Here is a 19,004-nt window from a genome sequence, read left to right as displayed (position 1 = left end):
CCTGCAGATACAGGGACTATACTTAATGCAATTGTTTCAGTTACATATGCTTTGTTTATTTAGGATTACGATTAGATAATTGATCTAAAGCCTCCATATGTGGACTTGTATGTGTGGAAAACAGGACTGAGTAGTTTTCAATGCCAATATATTAACTTAGGGACTGCCATGACATTATAATATATGGTTATCATTGAGCAATGGTTGCCAGTGGAGTGAGTGATTCATCCCAGTCCTGATCTGCAATTAGTATCAATGCATATCAGGGCACTTCAAATGCACATTTGGTAACTGGCTGAAAAGTGCCAGAGCACAACATAACTTTTTATTTATTTACTTTATGTTAATCAACTGAGCATACGGATCTGCAAATATTGCAACTTAAATGGGCATGGGGTGAAAATGCAAAAATGCCAATATTACATGACTAACAACTAATGCTGTGGGACTTTTATGACAGTAAATATGGATAGGTGTATATTATAGCTTTCCAAATGATGTGTTGCAACACATTAGTGTGACAACTGCAGTGGGTAGGTGTGTCATGCAAATTTAACAAAAAAAAACCCGTCAAAAATCTTGAAAATGTTTATTTATTTATTTACCCTATTTATACGCCGCCTTTCTCTACCTTGAAGGGGACTCAAGGTGGCTTTCATTTGGCAATTATTCAATGCCTCAAAAACACATATAACACATAAGCTTAAAATATTTGAATTAAAATTAATGCATATTAACATTTAAAACATTGCATTCAATTAAAATCACACCATCCAAAAATCATAGTCTAAATCCATTCCATAGTCATTGCACATATTCCACATCTATTTCACTGCACTATTATCTGAAAGCCTGATCCCAAACGGTCTGATCCCAAAAGCCTGATCCCAAATTATCTTACAAACGGTATCATTTTAAAGATATAAATGAGAGTGTGTCCCCATACATTTAATTATTACAATTCATGTATGTGTTCGCATCTCTTATAAGGACTTGGTTTAACTTTCAGCTTGCTAGTCAAACTGAATTACTGTGTCGTGAAATGATGCATGTCTAAAAAGTGTGTCAATGATATGGAATGTCTGGTGTATATAATGTCTATATTGGCTACCTTAGATGCCACTAAACTGGTTTAGAGAAAGATTTCTATGGAGCAGTTGTAATGTGCTTTGAAAGCAATGAATTTTCAAAGGTTGGGTTCAGGGGAGAAATGGTCTCTCTGGTAAGTTAGATCCTCCAGGCAATTCTATGGCATGCCCTTCTTAGATGTTAGCATAGAGTTACAATGGAGGGCCTAGCAAATTTCTAGAGAGATACCCTACATAGGGACGTAAGGTCAGTGTGTGTGGTTCCCATACCTGGCTCTTCATTGTACTTTTGTGTCCTTTGTGATGCTTGAAAGAGACTCCAGTTTAAAATCTGTATGAAATCATTGCACATATTTCTTTTTTCGGTGCCTACAACATCTACCTGAGTGACCTATTATGGCATAATAACTTCTGGATTATATGGATAATTCCCAAATAACCCCCATTTAGGGCCCACTTTGCAGATCAATTTGTGGGCACATGATCCAGCAGAAGTGTAAGAGATGTCCTAGAAATCGCAGAGAGATGGCACCCCTCCCCATCATCTCCCTCCCTTTTTCTCCTCAACAATGCATGTAAACAAATGAATATTCAAGCATTTCCAAAGAATGCATGTTGTCAATTAGAATGAACACTCGAGTATATGCAAACTCTTCCTTTCTTTTATTTTCTGCAATTCTTGACAAGATGGAACAGAACAGTTCATCTCAGTTGCGTCGGTGCTGCTGAATGCGAACTGTCACGGCCAGTGCCGACATAAAATAAAAGTACAAAGAGCAGCCATTTGCTAAAAACAAAGAAAATGGGATGACTGGGGAGACAGTAATGTAACATGGAACCTTTCCACCCTGAGTTCACCACTTCTTAGAAATGATCATCAGCTGACCTGTGTGGAATGAGTCAGTGAATTCAGTTCCGTTCTTTGACAACAATCATTCACATCACCAAGACTTCTACACAGCCAGCATCACTTCAGGAGGCTGTAATCATCTCTTCACAGCCTGAAGCCTTTGCACCTTAAAAAAAGAAAGTGGCAAAAACTGGAATAGCACAGCATCCGATGCCAGCTGAAGTTCAAACCCATTGTACATTTTGTTGCAAGGAGACAATTTCTATCTCTATGGGTTCCTTCTAAGAATGCGATGTTTCTAAAAGTTATTAGGATTATGTGACAGGAGACTACCAGTCGAACAGTCAGTAGGCAGGCGTGTATTCATGTGTGGACACATACTGAACTGGAAAGAAATGTGAAAGTGGGACATATAGATATCTGGAATGCAATGAAAACTTGTTCTTTATTATTTGCCAGGGTTCTTTGACCCCACTCTTCAAGAAACATGGATTTTTGTCATCTTGATTATATTTGAGGATTCTTTCCATTGCTGTTTGTCATTTCAGTATACTGCCAAGTCTTTTTGCATGGCAAAACCGAGTTGCAATAATATGAACATCCAAGGCAGAAGAGCCCCCGGTGGCAGAGAGGCCTTGTGACTTGAAAGTTGGGTTGCTGACTTAAAGGCTGCCAGGTTCGAATCCCACACGAGGAGAGAGCGGATGAGCTCCCTCTATCAGCTCCAGCTCCATGCGGGGACATGAGAGAAGCCTCCCACAAGGATGGTAAAAACATCAAAAAAACATCCGGGCGTCCCCTGGGTAACGTCCTTGTAGACGGCCAATTCTCTCACACCAGAAGCAACTCAAGTTGCTCCTGACACGAAAAAAACAAACAAAACCAAGGCAGAGTACTGACCTAATCCATACATTTATAGCACATATCTTATGAAAAAATACAGTAATTCATGGTGCTGTCTATTTTTTGTTGTATGTTATGTTTTTGGTTTTTATATGTTGTTTGCTTTTTTAAGTCCCAAGCTGGGAGAAAAGCGGGATATAAATAAGTAAATAAATAAATCAGACAAAGCTTCAGAACCTGATGATGATAACAAGTATCATGTACCATTTGATGTGGTACAAATGTAACTCCATAATTCCAAAATATATGATAGGGTCACATCCATGGGTAAGATGCAAGATTGAAGCCATTTTCTCTGCATTCAGATGGGCAAACTATCAGTTGTGTGTAGTTATGTGGATGCAAATGCTAATGCCCCCAGCACCCTATTTAGCAATTATGAGATTGTAATCTAAATTAATGATATCTTAACTGCTGGGGATTGACATATATGGTAAAGAACCACCAGCAGTGACCCTCCTTCCTCCCAACCTATCTTTATAGCTGGCACTGGCAGCACCCTTTTCTCAGTGCTGAAGAGTACAGCAAATTACATCTGGCACTCTGTCCTGAACATGAGATTCCTTGGGACAAGCAGTTGTATCAGGATCTCAAGTCATCTTTCCAGTTGCTTTTTCCAAAGACACCCCTGAAACAGGCGAATGCTGAAAATATCACATTTGTTTTCTGCAGCTCTAGAGATCAGATCCAAAAAAATGCATTAATTTCCAACTGCAAAAAAAAAAAAAGATATTCCACATAAGCAATAGAAAGAACTTCCTAAGAGCTGTTTGACAAATAATTATGTCACCTTGGAATGTGGTGGAGTCTCCTTCTTTGGAGGTTTTCAAATGGAACCTAGGTGGCTGTTTGTTGGGGGCTTGAGTTATGTATCATTATATGGCATTATGTACTGCTTGGTTATTTGAAGAACAACATCTCTCTCTATGAACTTGTTAAAAATCTATGGTGCTTTGGAGAGGGCTTTCTCTCTGTCTCACCACCCACTCAAATGTGCTTGGTGGTAACAAGGGAGAGGGCCTTTTCCATGGCTGCTCCCAGACTTTGGAACTCCCTTCCAAGAGAGACCAGTATGGCCCCATCTCTGTTTGCCTTTTGTAAGCAGATAAAGACATTTCTCTGCCATCAGGTATTTAGGGAAGAATGACGGGGACACTTCAGGAGGTTGTGAGTGGAACTGGGGATGATATCTAGTTTTAAATGCAATTTTAATTGTACAATTATTTTAGTGTATTCTAACTGTGTTTTAACATATCCACAATATTTAATTGTTCTTAAATTTTTATTAATTTTTGTATTTGCCATTGTAAATTTTATTGGGTTGTGTCATGTAATTGTGAACCGCCTTGAGTGATAGATAATTTACACAACAGGGATCTTGTGTTGTTCCTGGCAGATTATAAAGTGATGATTTCTTCATTCTGTCAGTATCATATATATTCATATGTAAGTGAACTTCCTGTGTAATTCAAGAGTAGGTTTTGGGGCTAAAATCATGGATTTTGATATGACCCAATAATATGTTAAGGTCATTCCATGGAGCAGGAAAAGCATCAATGTAGCCTCAGGGGGTCAGCCATTCTTGGCCATGACCAGGCATTCATAAAGGTTAGAAGTGGCACCGTGGTGGAGAGAGTAGAAGGGATATGTTCCTTTTAAGGTTCTCCTGGGATGGATTAAGCTTTTGCCTTTCACCACTTTATTCAGAGAAGAGGATGGTTCCTTTTAGATTGAGACTAGAGGTACAGTACTCACTAGTGTTGTGCTTTTGTATGGAATTGCTGTTCATTTTGTGTAGTTTCATTCATGCTGTCTCATTTTCATATTTTGTTCCCGCTAATGAAAATGGGCCGCCTATACTACACAAATTTTCATCTGGCTAACAAAAAATGCAAAACGTTTTGTGCCATTGTTGGCAATGGGAGGACTTCTGAGGTTCACCCCCCCCCTCGATTTTTGGGCTAGAGGGGTGAAAATTGCCACACATGGAGGACATTTCGATCCTTTTAGCCCACCAACTTTTAAAACATTTGAGTCTTCCCCAGAGTACTATTGTTATTAATATTATTATTATTATTAACACCTATTGGCACACATCAGATGTAATGGGGAGGCACTCCTCTCCCAGACTCATTTATATTAATATTATTATTATTATCACCCATTGGTACATATCAGCTGTAATAGGAAAGCAGCCCTCTGTCAGTACCTGCTTATTGTTACAGGGCAGAAACGAAAGGAAAACGAAAGCAAGCATGATGACTGTGTGGCTTTCATTTTTAAGTAGCCTCTTGTTTCCTATGAAAATGTAATCATTTGTTTTGTGTAGACAAACGGTTGAAACAAAATGATAGCATAAAGGAAATTAAGGAAAAAAATATTGTGCACATCTCTAGTACTCAGCCTAGGTTTTTTGACTAAAATTTCTAGAGGTAGACATGCTATGTAGACAAGTACAAGAGCTGTGGGTTAATATTATACTATGAGCATCACATAGAAGCATGCTTCAGAAACAGCCACAGCACTGTGCTCCCAATGTGTGGCAGATAACTCATTAAATTTTAATGCTTCCAGAAAGTACAGAACCCTGTATTGTTTTCACTACTGCAGCACCATGTGATTCTCACAGCAATACTTCTGTAAGCTCTGAATAGATTTTTTTTAAAAAGAATAATAACAGAAATTTGTTTTTGTCCTTTGGGAATAAGTCAAAATATTTCAAGGGATATTCTCCTTTATTAACTTTCATCCATTCTTACTTTTTGGCTCAACTGTATGTAAATTATGAAATTTGCAATTCAGTTATTGCCTCTATCTATTCTAATGATAACTAATAAAAAGATATTAAAAAAACAAACTAACTAATGAAGTAGGCCAGCAAAGCCTCCTCAAGGTACATTCTCTGCAGATCTGTCTGTGTCCATAGTACAAAAGGTCTTTCAAAATCTTTCCAAAGATCACTCTAAAGACCTACATTAATGTCAGGCACTAAGTGGTAGCTATCTTTAATCACTGAAATGTTATGGGGCTTGAACTAGAAAGGTAATTCTTCACTGAATTTCTTCTCAAGAGAAGCAATTATTAGTTTTATCAATTGCCTCACTGCTGTGATAAAGTCTATAAAAACCACACCATTTCCTGAAGCCTATTAGCAAATTTCAACTGATTTTGCACAAATTTGACATTTTGTGCTTTTGCTCAGTGTAGAAAACAACATTCCTGTGTAAAAATGCTACTTTTGGTGCACAAAGTGCTATTTCCAGCAACAGAAAATGATGTTTGATTTGCAAAACAACCACATACAAATTTTGTGCAGAATAAATCCTAAACTGTTACAATTTTCATCATCCCAAGATTCTTTTTGTCAGGGTTTCTCAACATTAAAATTAAACACATATTTTTGAGCATGTTTTATTTTTTTTCTATCCCTAAATTCAATCTACCCATAGTTTTGACCAAATGAGTGGATTTTAAGCTTATTTTCTAGGGAGATGTTGACAAGGGAGATGTTGACAAGCTGGAATGTGTCCAGAGGAGGGTGACTAAAATGATCAAGTTTCTGGAGAACAAACCCTATGAGGAGTGGCTTAATGAGCTGGGCATGTTTAGCCTGCAGAAGAGACATGATGGTCATGTATAAATATGTGAGGGGAAGTCATAGGGCAGAGGGAGCAAATTTGTTTTCTGCTTCCCTGGAGACTAGGGTTGATTCCAGACAGCAGTACAGTCCACTTCAATCCAGGTTTAAAAAACCCGGGTAGGGGCGGACAGTAGTCCACACACTGCCAAAAAAGCCTGCGCTTTCTGCAGACACTGTCTACATGTTCTCCTGTGGCAGGAGAGCTCTGGCACCATGCCAATGGAGACTAAGTTATTTTATTTTTAAAATGGGGTTTGGGGGTTAGGGAGGGGGTTAGAACCCTTTCATATTTCCCGGGGCTGATTCAGCCTGGAAAATGCAAGATGGCTGTGTGGACGGCCCCTTCAGATGTCCCAGGACTTCTGATTGGCCAGTCCAGACTGTGGCCATAGTGGGTTTGCCCCACACCTTCCAAGGAAGTGCGGAACAAACCAATTAACAAATTAATTAACTACAAGCAGGGTTTTCTTGCTTTGTTGTGAAAGCATTTGCATTTTTTGTGGGGCATCATCTGGATGCCCCATGAATATCTGAGAGGGCGTACAGTTTGCACCCTGTCTGGAAATGCCCTAGGACACGAAGCAATGGCTACTACAGGAAAGGAGATTCCACCTGAACATTAGGGAGAACTTACTAATGGTGAGAGCTTTTCAGCAGTGCTCCTTCTCTGGAGGCTTTTCAGCGGAGGCTGGATGGCCATTTGTCGGGGGTTCTTTTAATGCTATTATTCTGCTTTTTGGTAGGGGGTTGGACTGGATGGCCCATGAGGTCTCTTCCAACTCTATGATTCTATGATTCTAGGTCATAAACACAGCTTTCATCTATGTTATCCATGTGTAGGAGTCAGTTGATGTCTCAGCAGAATTGGTCCCTTTAGACAGATGTTGATAGCTTCCCAAACTGGAATCTACCCAGTCAACATGAAGGTCATAACTGTTAATGGTGGGGCTGGAACCCATCTTCCTCTGTGTCTCATCTCCCCACACAATTTAGAAATAGAATTCCTAAATAAGACTAGAGTCCTCTGAGCTTTGAAACTGAAAACTCGCAATGTAACATAACATTTCACATTTGATAGCAATAGAAATGCTGCATTGCAAATTTAGAATTGTAAATAGTTAAAATAGCAAAATAGACATACAATCAAATGTGAAGTGGATCTTACAGATGGGAAAGGTTAGGTGATAATACACTAAAGGAATTGATCTTACTTCTTGGGGAAGTTGCTCCTTTTGAATTATCTCGTAATTAAAAGGAACACTTTCAGGAGAGGGAAACTGTGGAACTAGGATGAAGAAATCATCCCTCTTAACACTTTTGACTACTGTGCCATTTGCTAAGTTCTTAATAGCTTTTTTTCTTGTTGTCAGCCCTGGTTATCATGAATTTTCACTGTTCCTTGTTGTAGGAGGTTGTGGAAAAAGTGGAAAAACTCATGGCTTCATGTTTTTTGCCCATTCTAGGGCTGCAATAAAGTTTTCCATGTTGGGGAACCTACCTGGTGACTTGAATAGTTTTAAAGCTTGTGGGTACAAACCCTTCCCTAATGAGCCCAGGGACCATCCATTAATTTGTTCCTTTCACTCTGATGCCAGATATCTGGTTCCAGATAAGCAAAAGACGCAGGTGTTTCTGCAGCAATAAAGCATTTTGACAACACATCTCTCACTCCAAAGTTTGACCTTGAAAGAGGTACTGTTATGCCTTCCCAGGGCCATAGGATTGCAGTGTTTAAAGTATGATACAAAGGTTTGACCAGTACTTTGGAGGGTGCATCTACACAGCAGAATTAATGCAGTTTGACACCACTTTAACTTCTATGGCTCAATGCTATAGAATCATGAGAGTTGTAGTTTTACAAGAATGGTGGTACATCATAAAAGTACAACTCCCAGGACTCAAGTGCACAGCACACTAATATTTATTTATTTATTTACAGCATTTATATTCTCCCCTTCTCACCCCGAAGTGGACTCAGGGCGGATCACAATGCACACATACACGGCAAACATTCAATGCCATTGGACATACATGACAGACAAACAGATAGAGGTATATCAACATTTTTCCAACTTTGGTGCCTGGGAGTTATACTTGATTCCGACCACACGGGGTGCTGTCGCTCCATCCGCTATGACAATGAGTCCTTTGGTTGCAGAATTTCTCCTCCTTGTTCTTTGATTGCCGGCATTTTTTTATGTTGCTGTAAAATACTTCCCCACTAAGCTGTGCCTACTTTCTCTCCTCACAGCTCAGCTGTTTTCAAACTGCTTAGGTGGACAGTAAGCTGGGCTGACGGTCACGTGCTCACTCCAACTTGGGCTTTGAACTTCCAACCTTTCGGTTGGCAATTATCTATTGCTGCTGGCGATTAAGTCCAGCCCACGTCAGATAAAATGTACTCAAGCTGCATCACTTCTACAGTGTAGGTCACACAAGGAGAGGAGAATAAAAGGAGGCTACACATTTTGGTAGACCTCTTTCCTACTCCGAAAATGTTTGTTTTGATAGTGGCTACAACTGGATGGATTTTCCAGATAGATTTTCTTTTTGTTGTTGTTTCTTTCTTCACCAACTTCAGTAAAAAATAAAATGAAAAAAAAAGTTCATATTTCAAAGGAAGCAAGAAGCAGATGCTGTTGGCAACGAATCCCTTTTTTTTTCATTATTCAACTTTTGGGATACATTAAATATGCACTTACCTTCCTGCACCGTGTTATAGTTTCTTTGTGATTTTGTGTTAAAAATAATAAAGAGCCTATGGATAAATGCATTAGGCATTCCAGAGCTATACAACATGCAATATATATTACTGTTAATTCATATAGCCAGCTTATATTTTAATAGCTTCTAAGGAGCCTTTACAATACATGCTGTGAAGGCATATTAAAACAATACACCAAAGTAGCTTAAATCCTCACAGATGCTTCAACTAGCAATAACACAACATCCAAAGCAGATCTATGGCTCTATTTTTTTTGTTAATTGTTCCTATTAGGTTACTTTAGTTGTACAGAATAACTAAACAGAGTAATAATGCCACAGCATGTCTTCCACACATTACATGTTAGAATTTGTTTGAACTAGTTCAGATGCAATAGAATATTAGATATGTTTCACTGATAGACAAATTCATCATTTTCAATTTCTCTCAGTTTCTCTTTTCTCTCTTCAAACCAATTCTTCCCTATAAGTTCTAACTTCAAAATGAAGGATGTATGAAAATTCACATGCATTTTCATCTGCATTTATATACATAATTTTGTCTGATATGTTGCTTTTAGCAATTCCCCTTTTATATTGTGTCTTTTTGTATGTTTTTCATTAATATATGCATATCTGTTTTCATGTTTTCCCAGTATAATACATCTTTGTATGCATTCTTTCCCTTAAGAATTCTATTCCAAAATTCTGAGAAGTGAAAATAGTGAAGGGTAATTATTCTCAAAGTGCACATCTAGTAAATTTACATCAAAGTGCAAAGTAAATTAAATTCTCCCTTCTATCAGATCCTACTTTCTGCTTGTGATTGTCAACAATCATGGCAATTCTATAATGATTAAGAAAGAAAGTAATTTTATAGGTTTTTGTTTCTCTCCTTGTAGCCTTATGCCAGGGAGACCAAATAACTTAATGCATTTCTAGGTTCTGAAATGTCAGAAGTTTTTGACCCCAATAAACACTTTCATTCTAAACTAAAGAATTTTTCAATTATTTCTTGAAGAGAAAAACCCACACCATGGCCGGCTAACATAGGGTCGGATTCAGTATCTCTTTCACAAAAGGAAAAATGGGCAGCAAACAATGCAAAAGGTTAATAAGGAAGACAAATCAGAGAGAAGCAGCTTCATTCATGTAATCCCCACACAATAGTAAAGGTTAGGAAAGGAACACTCAGAGACTGTGCTTCAGAATTAATCAACCATTCAGCAGAAAACAGGAATTGCCTCTGGAAAAAAGACCACAGGGGGGATGATAGAACAAGGAATGTGGAAAAACAAGTCTTTGGGGTAGGACACCTGCTGTGGGAATATTGGAATTAAGCTGTCAAGGTTACGTTGAAGATGTTCTTACCTTCCAGCACTCTTGTTTTTGACAAAAGACTGTTATGAACTAATTCCTTATAGCTGAACTATGTGAACTCCAGCAAGGACAAACAGTTCAGTGTCATCCAGACATTTGGGACCTCAGTTCCTAAAATTTCAGCTGTGTTGATTGAAGCTAATAGCAGTTGTAACTCAAAATGCAAAAACTTGTCTGTTCCATTGCTATAGAATGAGGTGCTCAGCAAAGGGTCAAAATAATGCATCATGTTGGCCTTTCTCTCTCATTGGAAGCATAGAATTTGGCCTAAATGAGGCATGTAGAAGATCTTGAAGCAGATAAAGATGGTTGTGTGGTGTGCCATCCCTGAATCAGTTGTACTGGAATTGAACTTTTGAGTTGATCTGTCCAGGTTTACACAATTTGTCTTCACCAGCTCAATGTCTTGAAACTTGGCCAATGGTATTGGCACTAATTTGAAACTTATTTTTTCTCCTTGCCTTTTAGCTCATAAATGATATGGAGGCATCATACTAAAATAGCTACTTCTGGAGGTAAGTTGAACATTTCATTTTCTGAGTTGACGTCCAGCATAGATGTGACCTCTTTCTTCTCCCTGGATATATTCAGCAGTGCAGATGGAAAGACTTTCATATAGAATGCTCAAGGTAAGAAGCTGCATCTTCAATGAGGTTCTGGCAATGAAAAATCCATGTAGATGAGACTCAATTTGTATCAAGGTCCAAATCCATTCTGGTTGTTGCAGCATTCTTTAGTTTCTTTATTGTCTTCAATGGATAGCTGGCTTCTTTTTTCTTGATTTTATGTCTGTCCACAATAAATTGTCTCATCAAGTGTAAAGCAAAGAAGGTTTTGTTCTGTCATTATATTAAACTATGAGTATCTTAGAAAATACTAGATGGAAAGAAAGAGGAGGAAAGACATGTCTCTCAGACCACAGCCTAAAGGGAAACCAGCAGTCTTTGCAATACCAGTGGGAATAACAGCCAAAGAGATTTAAAAAAAAAAGATCTGGGAAGTCAAGAGGTGACAAAGAAAAGGATGCATGGATGGATTCACTCTGCCATATTGGGGAAAAAAACATGCAGTTTTCCTGTTCTGATTGCTTTGACCATTGTTACTTGCTTTTTTCCTCTTATTTCACTATTTATGTTTTATTTGGGGGGCAGGGTTGTTGTATATTGCTGCAATGAGGTGTATGCCCTTGTGACTTTTGGATTCATGAGGCACCTAGAAAAACACATGCTTTCACCTTCTGACTATCCTAAGCAGACTACTGCTTCAGCAAAGAAGAATAGTAGAATAGTAGAGATGCATAAGGAATCTAGTTTTTGCACATTCACATACAAACTAATTTTTCACAGTAATGTGGGGGCAAGCACTTAGTTAACCATGGGTTTCTGAAAGTTTCTGAATATTCTGAAGCATTTCTCAAACCTAAAGATACTAGAAAATATGTATTTTAAGTAAATATGTATTTTAAAATGGTAGCATTTGCACATATTTCAATGAAATTGACTACACTGCATTCTTATTTAAATACCAGTTTCAGCATCATTATTGTGTCATTTCTTTTTCTAACACAGATTAATTTGGAACTGGGGCAAGAACTAAGCCTGGAAACAAATTATACTGGGGCTATACAGGGGAACGCTTCCTATATAAGTTGAGGATTGATTTGGAGGCCAGAATTGTTGATTTTGATATGACCTGTGCTACTCTACACACAGAAGGGGATGGTCCCTTTTTTCATAAGAGTTAAAATGCAGTACTTACATTGGCCTGTGACTACATTGACCCAGGTTTTTTGGGATTTTTTATTACAATTTCTAGTCTTATGCATGGGTATATACAGTAATTACCAGACAATGTCCAAAATGCATGTAGATATAGATATATGGTTATATATTTCCTGGAGTTTTTAACAAATAGAACTTAAAAATATATATTAGGAAAATGTTTCAGCTTTAGCCCTTTTTTGCTGCTGAATACAAAAGTGAGCAAGGGATTATTTTCAGTACCTCTTATTAAAGTGTGGCTCAAAATGGCAAGGTGGAGTGCCTGTTGTTTTCAGCTACTGAAGAATGCAGAAACTAAAACATTTTACTAATATACAATATAATATAATAACATAAAATTTCTGTTTGTAAATTATTCTCGTATGAGAGAGTGTAATTATGTGTGTCTCAATAGATAGATATATAGATCTGGAATCAAGAACAAACTTTGCATATATGCTGTTTGTTTGGTTTAAAATCATCTAGATATAGCACTACACACAATATGTATGAAAAGCTCCCCCCAACATCATGTTCAAAATCAGAGGGAGAGAGAGAGAGGGGAGGCACGTGTCAGTCTCTCTCTCACCTGGGAATGTACTATCTGAATTGTGACTTAGCTCCCAACCCTCTCTCTCTATTACTATGCACTTCAGCTATTATGTTCTCTGCAGAAACTGAGAAACAGATAAATCACTTTTTAACCTCTTTCGCTCCACTATAGGTTTTGACTACCCTGCCCTTTTTATTATCATTCCCTTTTATTTACATCTTGCTTCACATATGGGAGGCTGAAGCAAAATATATTTCCTCTCTGCATGGCTAAAAACTGCCATGGGGCAAATGGGTTCATGTTGAATCTGCTGACTTCTCACCATCTTCTTATTTGTAGCCCTGCATCAGTTCAATGGGTGGCCTCGTGGAACAGGGTCTCTCTTCTGTTTGTAGAGACAGTATGTAGGTGTATACGTGTGTCTTCTGGTCCACTGTCAACATATAGAGACCCCATGAATGTCATAAGATTTTCTTAGGCAGGGAATACTCATTCCTGGGTTTTGGCAGTTTTGAAATATAGCCTACAACACCCAGTATTCATTAGCTGTCTCCCATCCTGCTCACAGATACTTACATGTGCCCTCGATCCCATAGGTTTGCAGAACAAAAATACAGGAACTTTACTGATCCCAAGAGATCAAAAACCAGTAGTATTTACAATGGTCCCTCTGATCACTTACAGAAGTCTACAGTCATAAACAATATTTTCTCAGACCACAAATCAGCTTCAGAGAAGAATACAGTCCTGGTTCTTCTCCCTCTTTTCTCAGCTCCAAACAGGCCTCAAAATAGCAAGGCCTCTCTGAGTACACTGCTCTCTTCACTAGCAGTACTCAGCAAGCACTGAAAACATGTCCAAAACTGGTTCTGCAGCAGAACAGAAACAGTATCAGATCAATCCCCAGGTCTTTGCAGGCTCAGCCAATCAGCTTCATGCACTTCATTTTCCAGTTAACACACACAGCACAGTGCCTTTGCAAACCATGACAATGATGATGACGACGACGACGATGATACAATCTCTGGTGATGGCTCAGTTTTGGAGAATATGATTTCACAGAAAGCCCCTTTGGCTACATGGGAATATACTCAGGGAGAGTATCTTCTATACAAATTCCATTGTAAGAATGGGTGAATTTCTTTTCAGTCCATTTGTGATAACATATTAACAAACTCCACATTTTAAAAATATATTAACCATGGAAAGAATTTGACAGGAATTGAAAGTGGGATAATTATTCACTCAGGCACAGAGCTTCACTGTTAAAAATCTGGTTTTGGATCCTTGTGTATTCAACAATAGTAGTACTGCTGAATTGGTGTCACTTTTTTCCTGAGGAACTCCTCATCTTCAGCAGCTATGTGGTGGGCAGATACAACACAGACCTCTCCACTTTAGCAAGAGCTGCATGCATTGAATTCAAATGGTACACATTTTGAAAGAGTTTACTAAAATTTGCGAATCTCTCTCTATTTTGGATAGAAATAAGTCAGAGCTTATAAAATATATAACCACAATATTTGTATCTTACTTGTCCTATGGAGTAACAGATTAAAATATAAGATCAGACACATAACAGTTAAAAATGCAAATTCCAATTAAAATTCATAATCATTCATTTAAAGGGCATATATATTGAGAACAATAAGTTACTAATTTCAAAATGCTTAATGTAAAAACCATCAGAATAGATCTGCCAGTTGATATTGGTCTTTAATGTTGTTTTAAACAAAATATCAATCTCTGCCAAATCTCTTCTGGCATATCATTCACAATTTGTGGGTGGCTGAAGAAAAGGTCAAGTAGTTGCCAAACTAGTCCTAGGTTAGTGAAAGCCCCTCAGGGGACCTGAACATATAGGGTGGATTATACAGAAGTAGGCAATTTCATGGATAACCTGGACTACACCCATGTAGGGCTTTAAAGTTAACAACCAACATTTTGAACCTTGTCTAGTTTCAGTCCAATGAAACTACCCTGTCTATAAAATAAGCCATAGCAGGAATTCAATGCATTTGCACAATATAAGTCATATCCCAAAAATAAGACATAGTGTTAGGTGTGGCTATGCAGAGTACTGGCATGGAGCGTTAAAGAAGACGGGCAGCCCTTCTCATCTGCCCCATTGTGACAGCTGCTATCTCGGAGGTGACATCCCCTGAAAATAAGCCATAGTGTGTCATCTTGAGAAAAAAGAAATATAAGACAGTGTCTTATTTTCAGGGAAACATGGTAGATACAACCAGCATGGTTTACACCTTTGCATTCTCACACCGTTCCCAATGCCAATATGTGGCATCTACAGGGAGAAAGCATTCTTACCAATGGCTGTATTTTCATACTTTTCCATTCAGTTAAGCAACATTCATTCTTATTGTAGCCAGAGAGCTCTGTGGTGCCTTTATGACTTAACCAGCCCAGCAAGTTCCAGTTTATTGGAATTTAATTCCTCTGCTCCCTCTGGCCACTTGCTCCTATGTCTCTCCTTAAACAAAATAGTGGTGGATGGGAGTGGGTGGGGAGTAGAGGAGGCCAATAATTGCCTAACTGGATCACCTAGTAGGATCTGATCATTGTAAATGCAGCACTTTTTAAACAAAGCTTATGAAACTAGAAATGGCCTCATTTGTTTAAGGAAAGTATGTCTGTGCTTTCAAAGAGTGGTTAAAATTAAAGAAGTATTGAGACTGCTGTTTTCTCCCCAGGCTGAGATTAATCCAGAAAAAGGAGGCTTCTAATTCACATCTAACATTGAGGAGGGGGGAAAAAAACAGAAAAAAGAGAAAACCTTATATGCATAGTCTAGCTCTTGATGTTATAGACCAATCATGTTCTTCTGGTTTCCTGCTGCCCTGCTGTTACATAAACTGCCAAGTCTGCATTACCATCTTGGTCGCTGACATCAAATGCAAAAAGCCATGGAGCAAAGGCATTTGACACAGTATGCAACACAAAGGCAAGGGATCATCATGGTAGCAATGTTATTAAGTATAACGACTCTCATTTCAGTCATCCTAATTATCCACCCACACTCTACTGTAACTTCCCTCCTTCATTTAGTCCAAAGAAGCCAGCTCTATCAATGGTCCATTACAGATCCTAGAAAGGTGTGGATGGGTGAGGGTGTGAGTGTGTGTTCATGTGCACACCTACAACAGGTAGATCTTGGCTGGCATCCTGTTGGCAAAATATGCCTGTGTGTTTCCTCCTCTTCCTCCTTTTGGTTGTTGTGGTAGTCAGCATTCTTTACTGACCATAGACAATGACTAACACCCCTCAACTGCCTTTTACCTTCTTCACTCCCCATAACATGGCCATTTGCAGGCTGTTGGTGGGATAGCAGCAGAGTGGTTTCTATCCTTGGATACACAACAATGATATTATCCTCCTGGAGTTCTCAAAAATCTCTTAGAGAACACAGAAGACATTTCACCACTCGGTGTCCGGCTAGAGAACATAACTACATTTCCACTACATTTTGTACTTCTTTCCCCAGTTCACAGGCGAGGAATTTTGGAAAATCCCAAATACAGTAGAGTCTCACTTATCCAACATAAACGGGCCGGCAGAATGTTGAATAAGTGAATATGTTGGATAATAAGGAGGGATTAAGGAAAAGCCTATTAAACATCAAATTAGGTTATGATTTTACAAATTAAGCACCAAAACATCGTGTTATACAACAAGTTTGATAGAAAAAGTAGTTCAATACGTAGTAATGCTATGTAGCAATTACTGTATTTACGATTTTAGCACCAAAATATCACGATGTATTGAAAACATTGACTACAAAAATGCATTGAATAATCCAGAACGTTGGATAAGCGAGTGTTGGATAAGTGAGACTCTACTGTATAGTGAAAATGATCCAAATCCACTATGGGAAGCTTCCTCCCTTCCCTTCCCCCCCCCCCCCAAAATAGGTAGGTGCAGTCCTCCAAAGTATATTAGTGGGTTAATATGCCCCACTAGCTTTCCACAGCTGCCCACCACAATGGATAAAATTATATACTTAGGGTGCCACAGCAGAGAAGACCCTCTCTGATGTCTTTCGACAGTGGGATACAGACAAAGTCCACTACAACAAACTTTAATTCTTAGATAGACATGTATAGAGAGAGAGAGATAGTATCAAAGTCTACATTATTCAGGGCTTTAAACGTCAGCTTTGGATTCAGAATGGAAGTGTCAATTCAAAGAAATTGTTTTTCTTTAATGAGGTTGCAAAAACACTTTAAGTGTAAAGAGCCATTGTGAGCAAATAATTTCATATTCCAGTTTTGCAGAAAAGGGGATATAATAATGATGGAAGAGATAACGATGGTTGCTGTGTAGATTTTGTTGTCCATATCCCATCTGACAACAATCTCTGGAGGGCCACAAAATCTGATCTACACAGATACATTCATCCCTACCCAGTCATCCATTCACCAGCTTTCAAAAACAGATCATCAGCTTATTTTTCTGACAATGTGGGCATCCCAGCCTGTTTCATTCCTGTTACTGCAATCCAGGTGTCTTTGCAGATAGAAAATGTTTTAGCAGATAATATTGAGTGGTGCAAAATGGCTTACAAAGCTGTAATGGCTTGAATATAGAGTCAATCCTATTATCTCTATTATGGTTACTTGCTGGGCAAATTTTCCCTTTTAGCTGCAAAGGTCTGTGTTTTCATCTCTTCCGTTTGGCGCACAAAGTTCACCTGGCAACCAGTGGTGTCCAATTTTTCCCTAGCCACTTTGCCCTTACACAAACACCATGACTAGATAATTGACTGGCACTCAAGCTGTGTCCTGGAGACACATAATGGAAGCCAAGGTCACCTACTTCCTAGCAGAGTGTCAATCCATCTAATCCATTCTGTCGCTTCCTACATGCAGAATCTAGGTGCTGAATGCTTTTACTTGAAGTGTGTGAGGTGTCTGCCAGTAGCAGATATATAAAAGGCTAAGATGGGAAGATTCTGGAATAGCCTGGCATATGGTTGTCTACAGTGTATCTTGGTTTCAGATATGTTTTAATCTATGTTTGGTTTTCATTTTTGTTGGATTGGGCTTGTTCCCATGTAAGCCGCCCCAAGTTCCTTCGGGAAGATGGAGGCAGGATATGAAAATAAAGTTGTTGTTGTTGTTGTTGTTGTTGTTCACATGCCAGGTGCCTTCTGGTGGTGTTGCACTACATTCTGGCTTGGATTGATGGACATTACAGTCCAACACATCTGGAGAGAACCAGGTAGTTCAAGGCTGCTCTTGCACATCTTCCATGTTCTCTTTTGTGCTGTCTTCTTAGAACTACATTTCATCTGTTTATAAACAAAGGACTTTATCACACAATTTCACTATTCCACTACAGCCACACTTTCATTAATAGTGAATACACACCAGATTCACCACAGATATTGCCCCTCTCTTCAATCATTCAATTCCACTTATTTGGCAATTACGGTCCCATAATCGGATTTGTGCATATCTCTGTAACCCTGTCTTTTACACTACCATTATTCCTTAATTTTTCATTCTGTTTTAGAGCAATTTTGCGGTTCCAGTTTTGGGAAAAAAAAGACAAATATAACTATAAAATATAAAATAAAATGGAAATGGGAAGCTAGGGAATAACCAAGGAGAGGAGGAAAATGCCCCCCCCACCCCCCTACAGCACTTTGCTTTCAGCATGCAAGCATACAAACAGAGTAGACTTACCACCCTCACGTAGGTGATGGGAATGTTGTTGGGTAGGGAAGTATTGACGAGAATCACATGGAGGAGGCAGATTGGCAGCACGTTGAATACAGCATCATGCAATAGCTGCAACGTCAGTTTTCTTGCCTCGTGTGATAAAGTTTGTAGGCTCTGTTGTCTCCCTTTTTGTGGGCTTGGATTCACCTTTCACCCCATATTTGAATTTTGTAGCATTGAATTAATGCCAGTTAAGATAAGCTTAAGATAATGATGATTTCCTCTCCCATTTCCATTTCTCTTTGGATTCTTGAGCTATAGAACTGGAATGGACTAGATGGACTGACCCTCTACTATGAAGAAAGTGACTGTGGCTTTCATTATGTGACCTCAGGACACAACTTGAGCACTGGTCAATCATCTTGGCATGGTGTTTAAGAGCAGAGTGG

General features: G+C 38.7%; 1 protein-coding gene and 1 long non-coding RNA gene across 4 annotated transcripts in view; both read left to right on the top strand.

Moving 5' to 3' along the window:
* The window catches only part of LOC134295980 (uncharacterized), a 110,725-nt gene extending 91,733 nt beyond the window's left edge, over positions 1–18,992 (top strand). The window contains exon 3 of the long non-coding RNA XR_010002513.1: positions 11,033–18,992. This is a non-coding gene — a long non-coding RNA (uncharacterized LOC134295980). The remainder of the gene's footprint in view (positions 1–11,032) is intronic.
* The window catches only part of fhit (fragile histidine triad diadenosine triphosphatase), a 998,292-nt gene that overhangs the window by 433,430 nt on the left and 545,858 nt on the right, over positions 1–19,004 (top strand). The window lies entirely within an intron of this gene.

The sequence above is a fragment of the Anolis carolinensis genome, chromosome 2 (genome assembly GCF_035594765.1).
Source record: "Anolis carolinensis isolate JA03-04 chromosome 2, rAnoCar3.1.pri, whole genome shotgun sequence".
Classification (NCBI taxonomy): Eukaryota; Metazoa; Chordata; class Lepidosauria; order Squamata; family Dactyloidae; genus Anolis; species Anolis carolinensis.
This window is presented reverse-complemented; position numbering and strand designations above follow the sequence as displayed.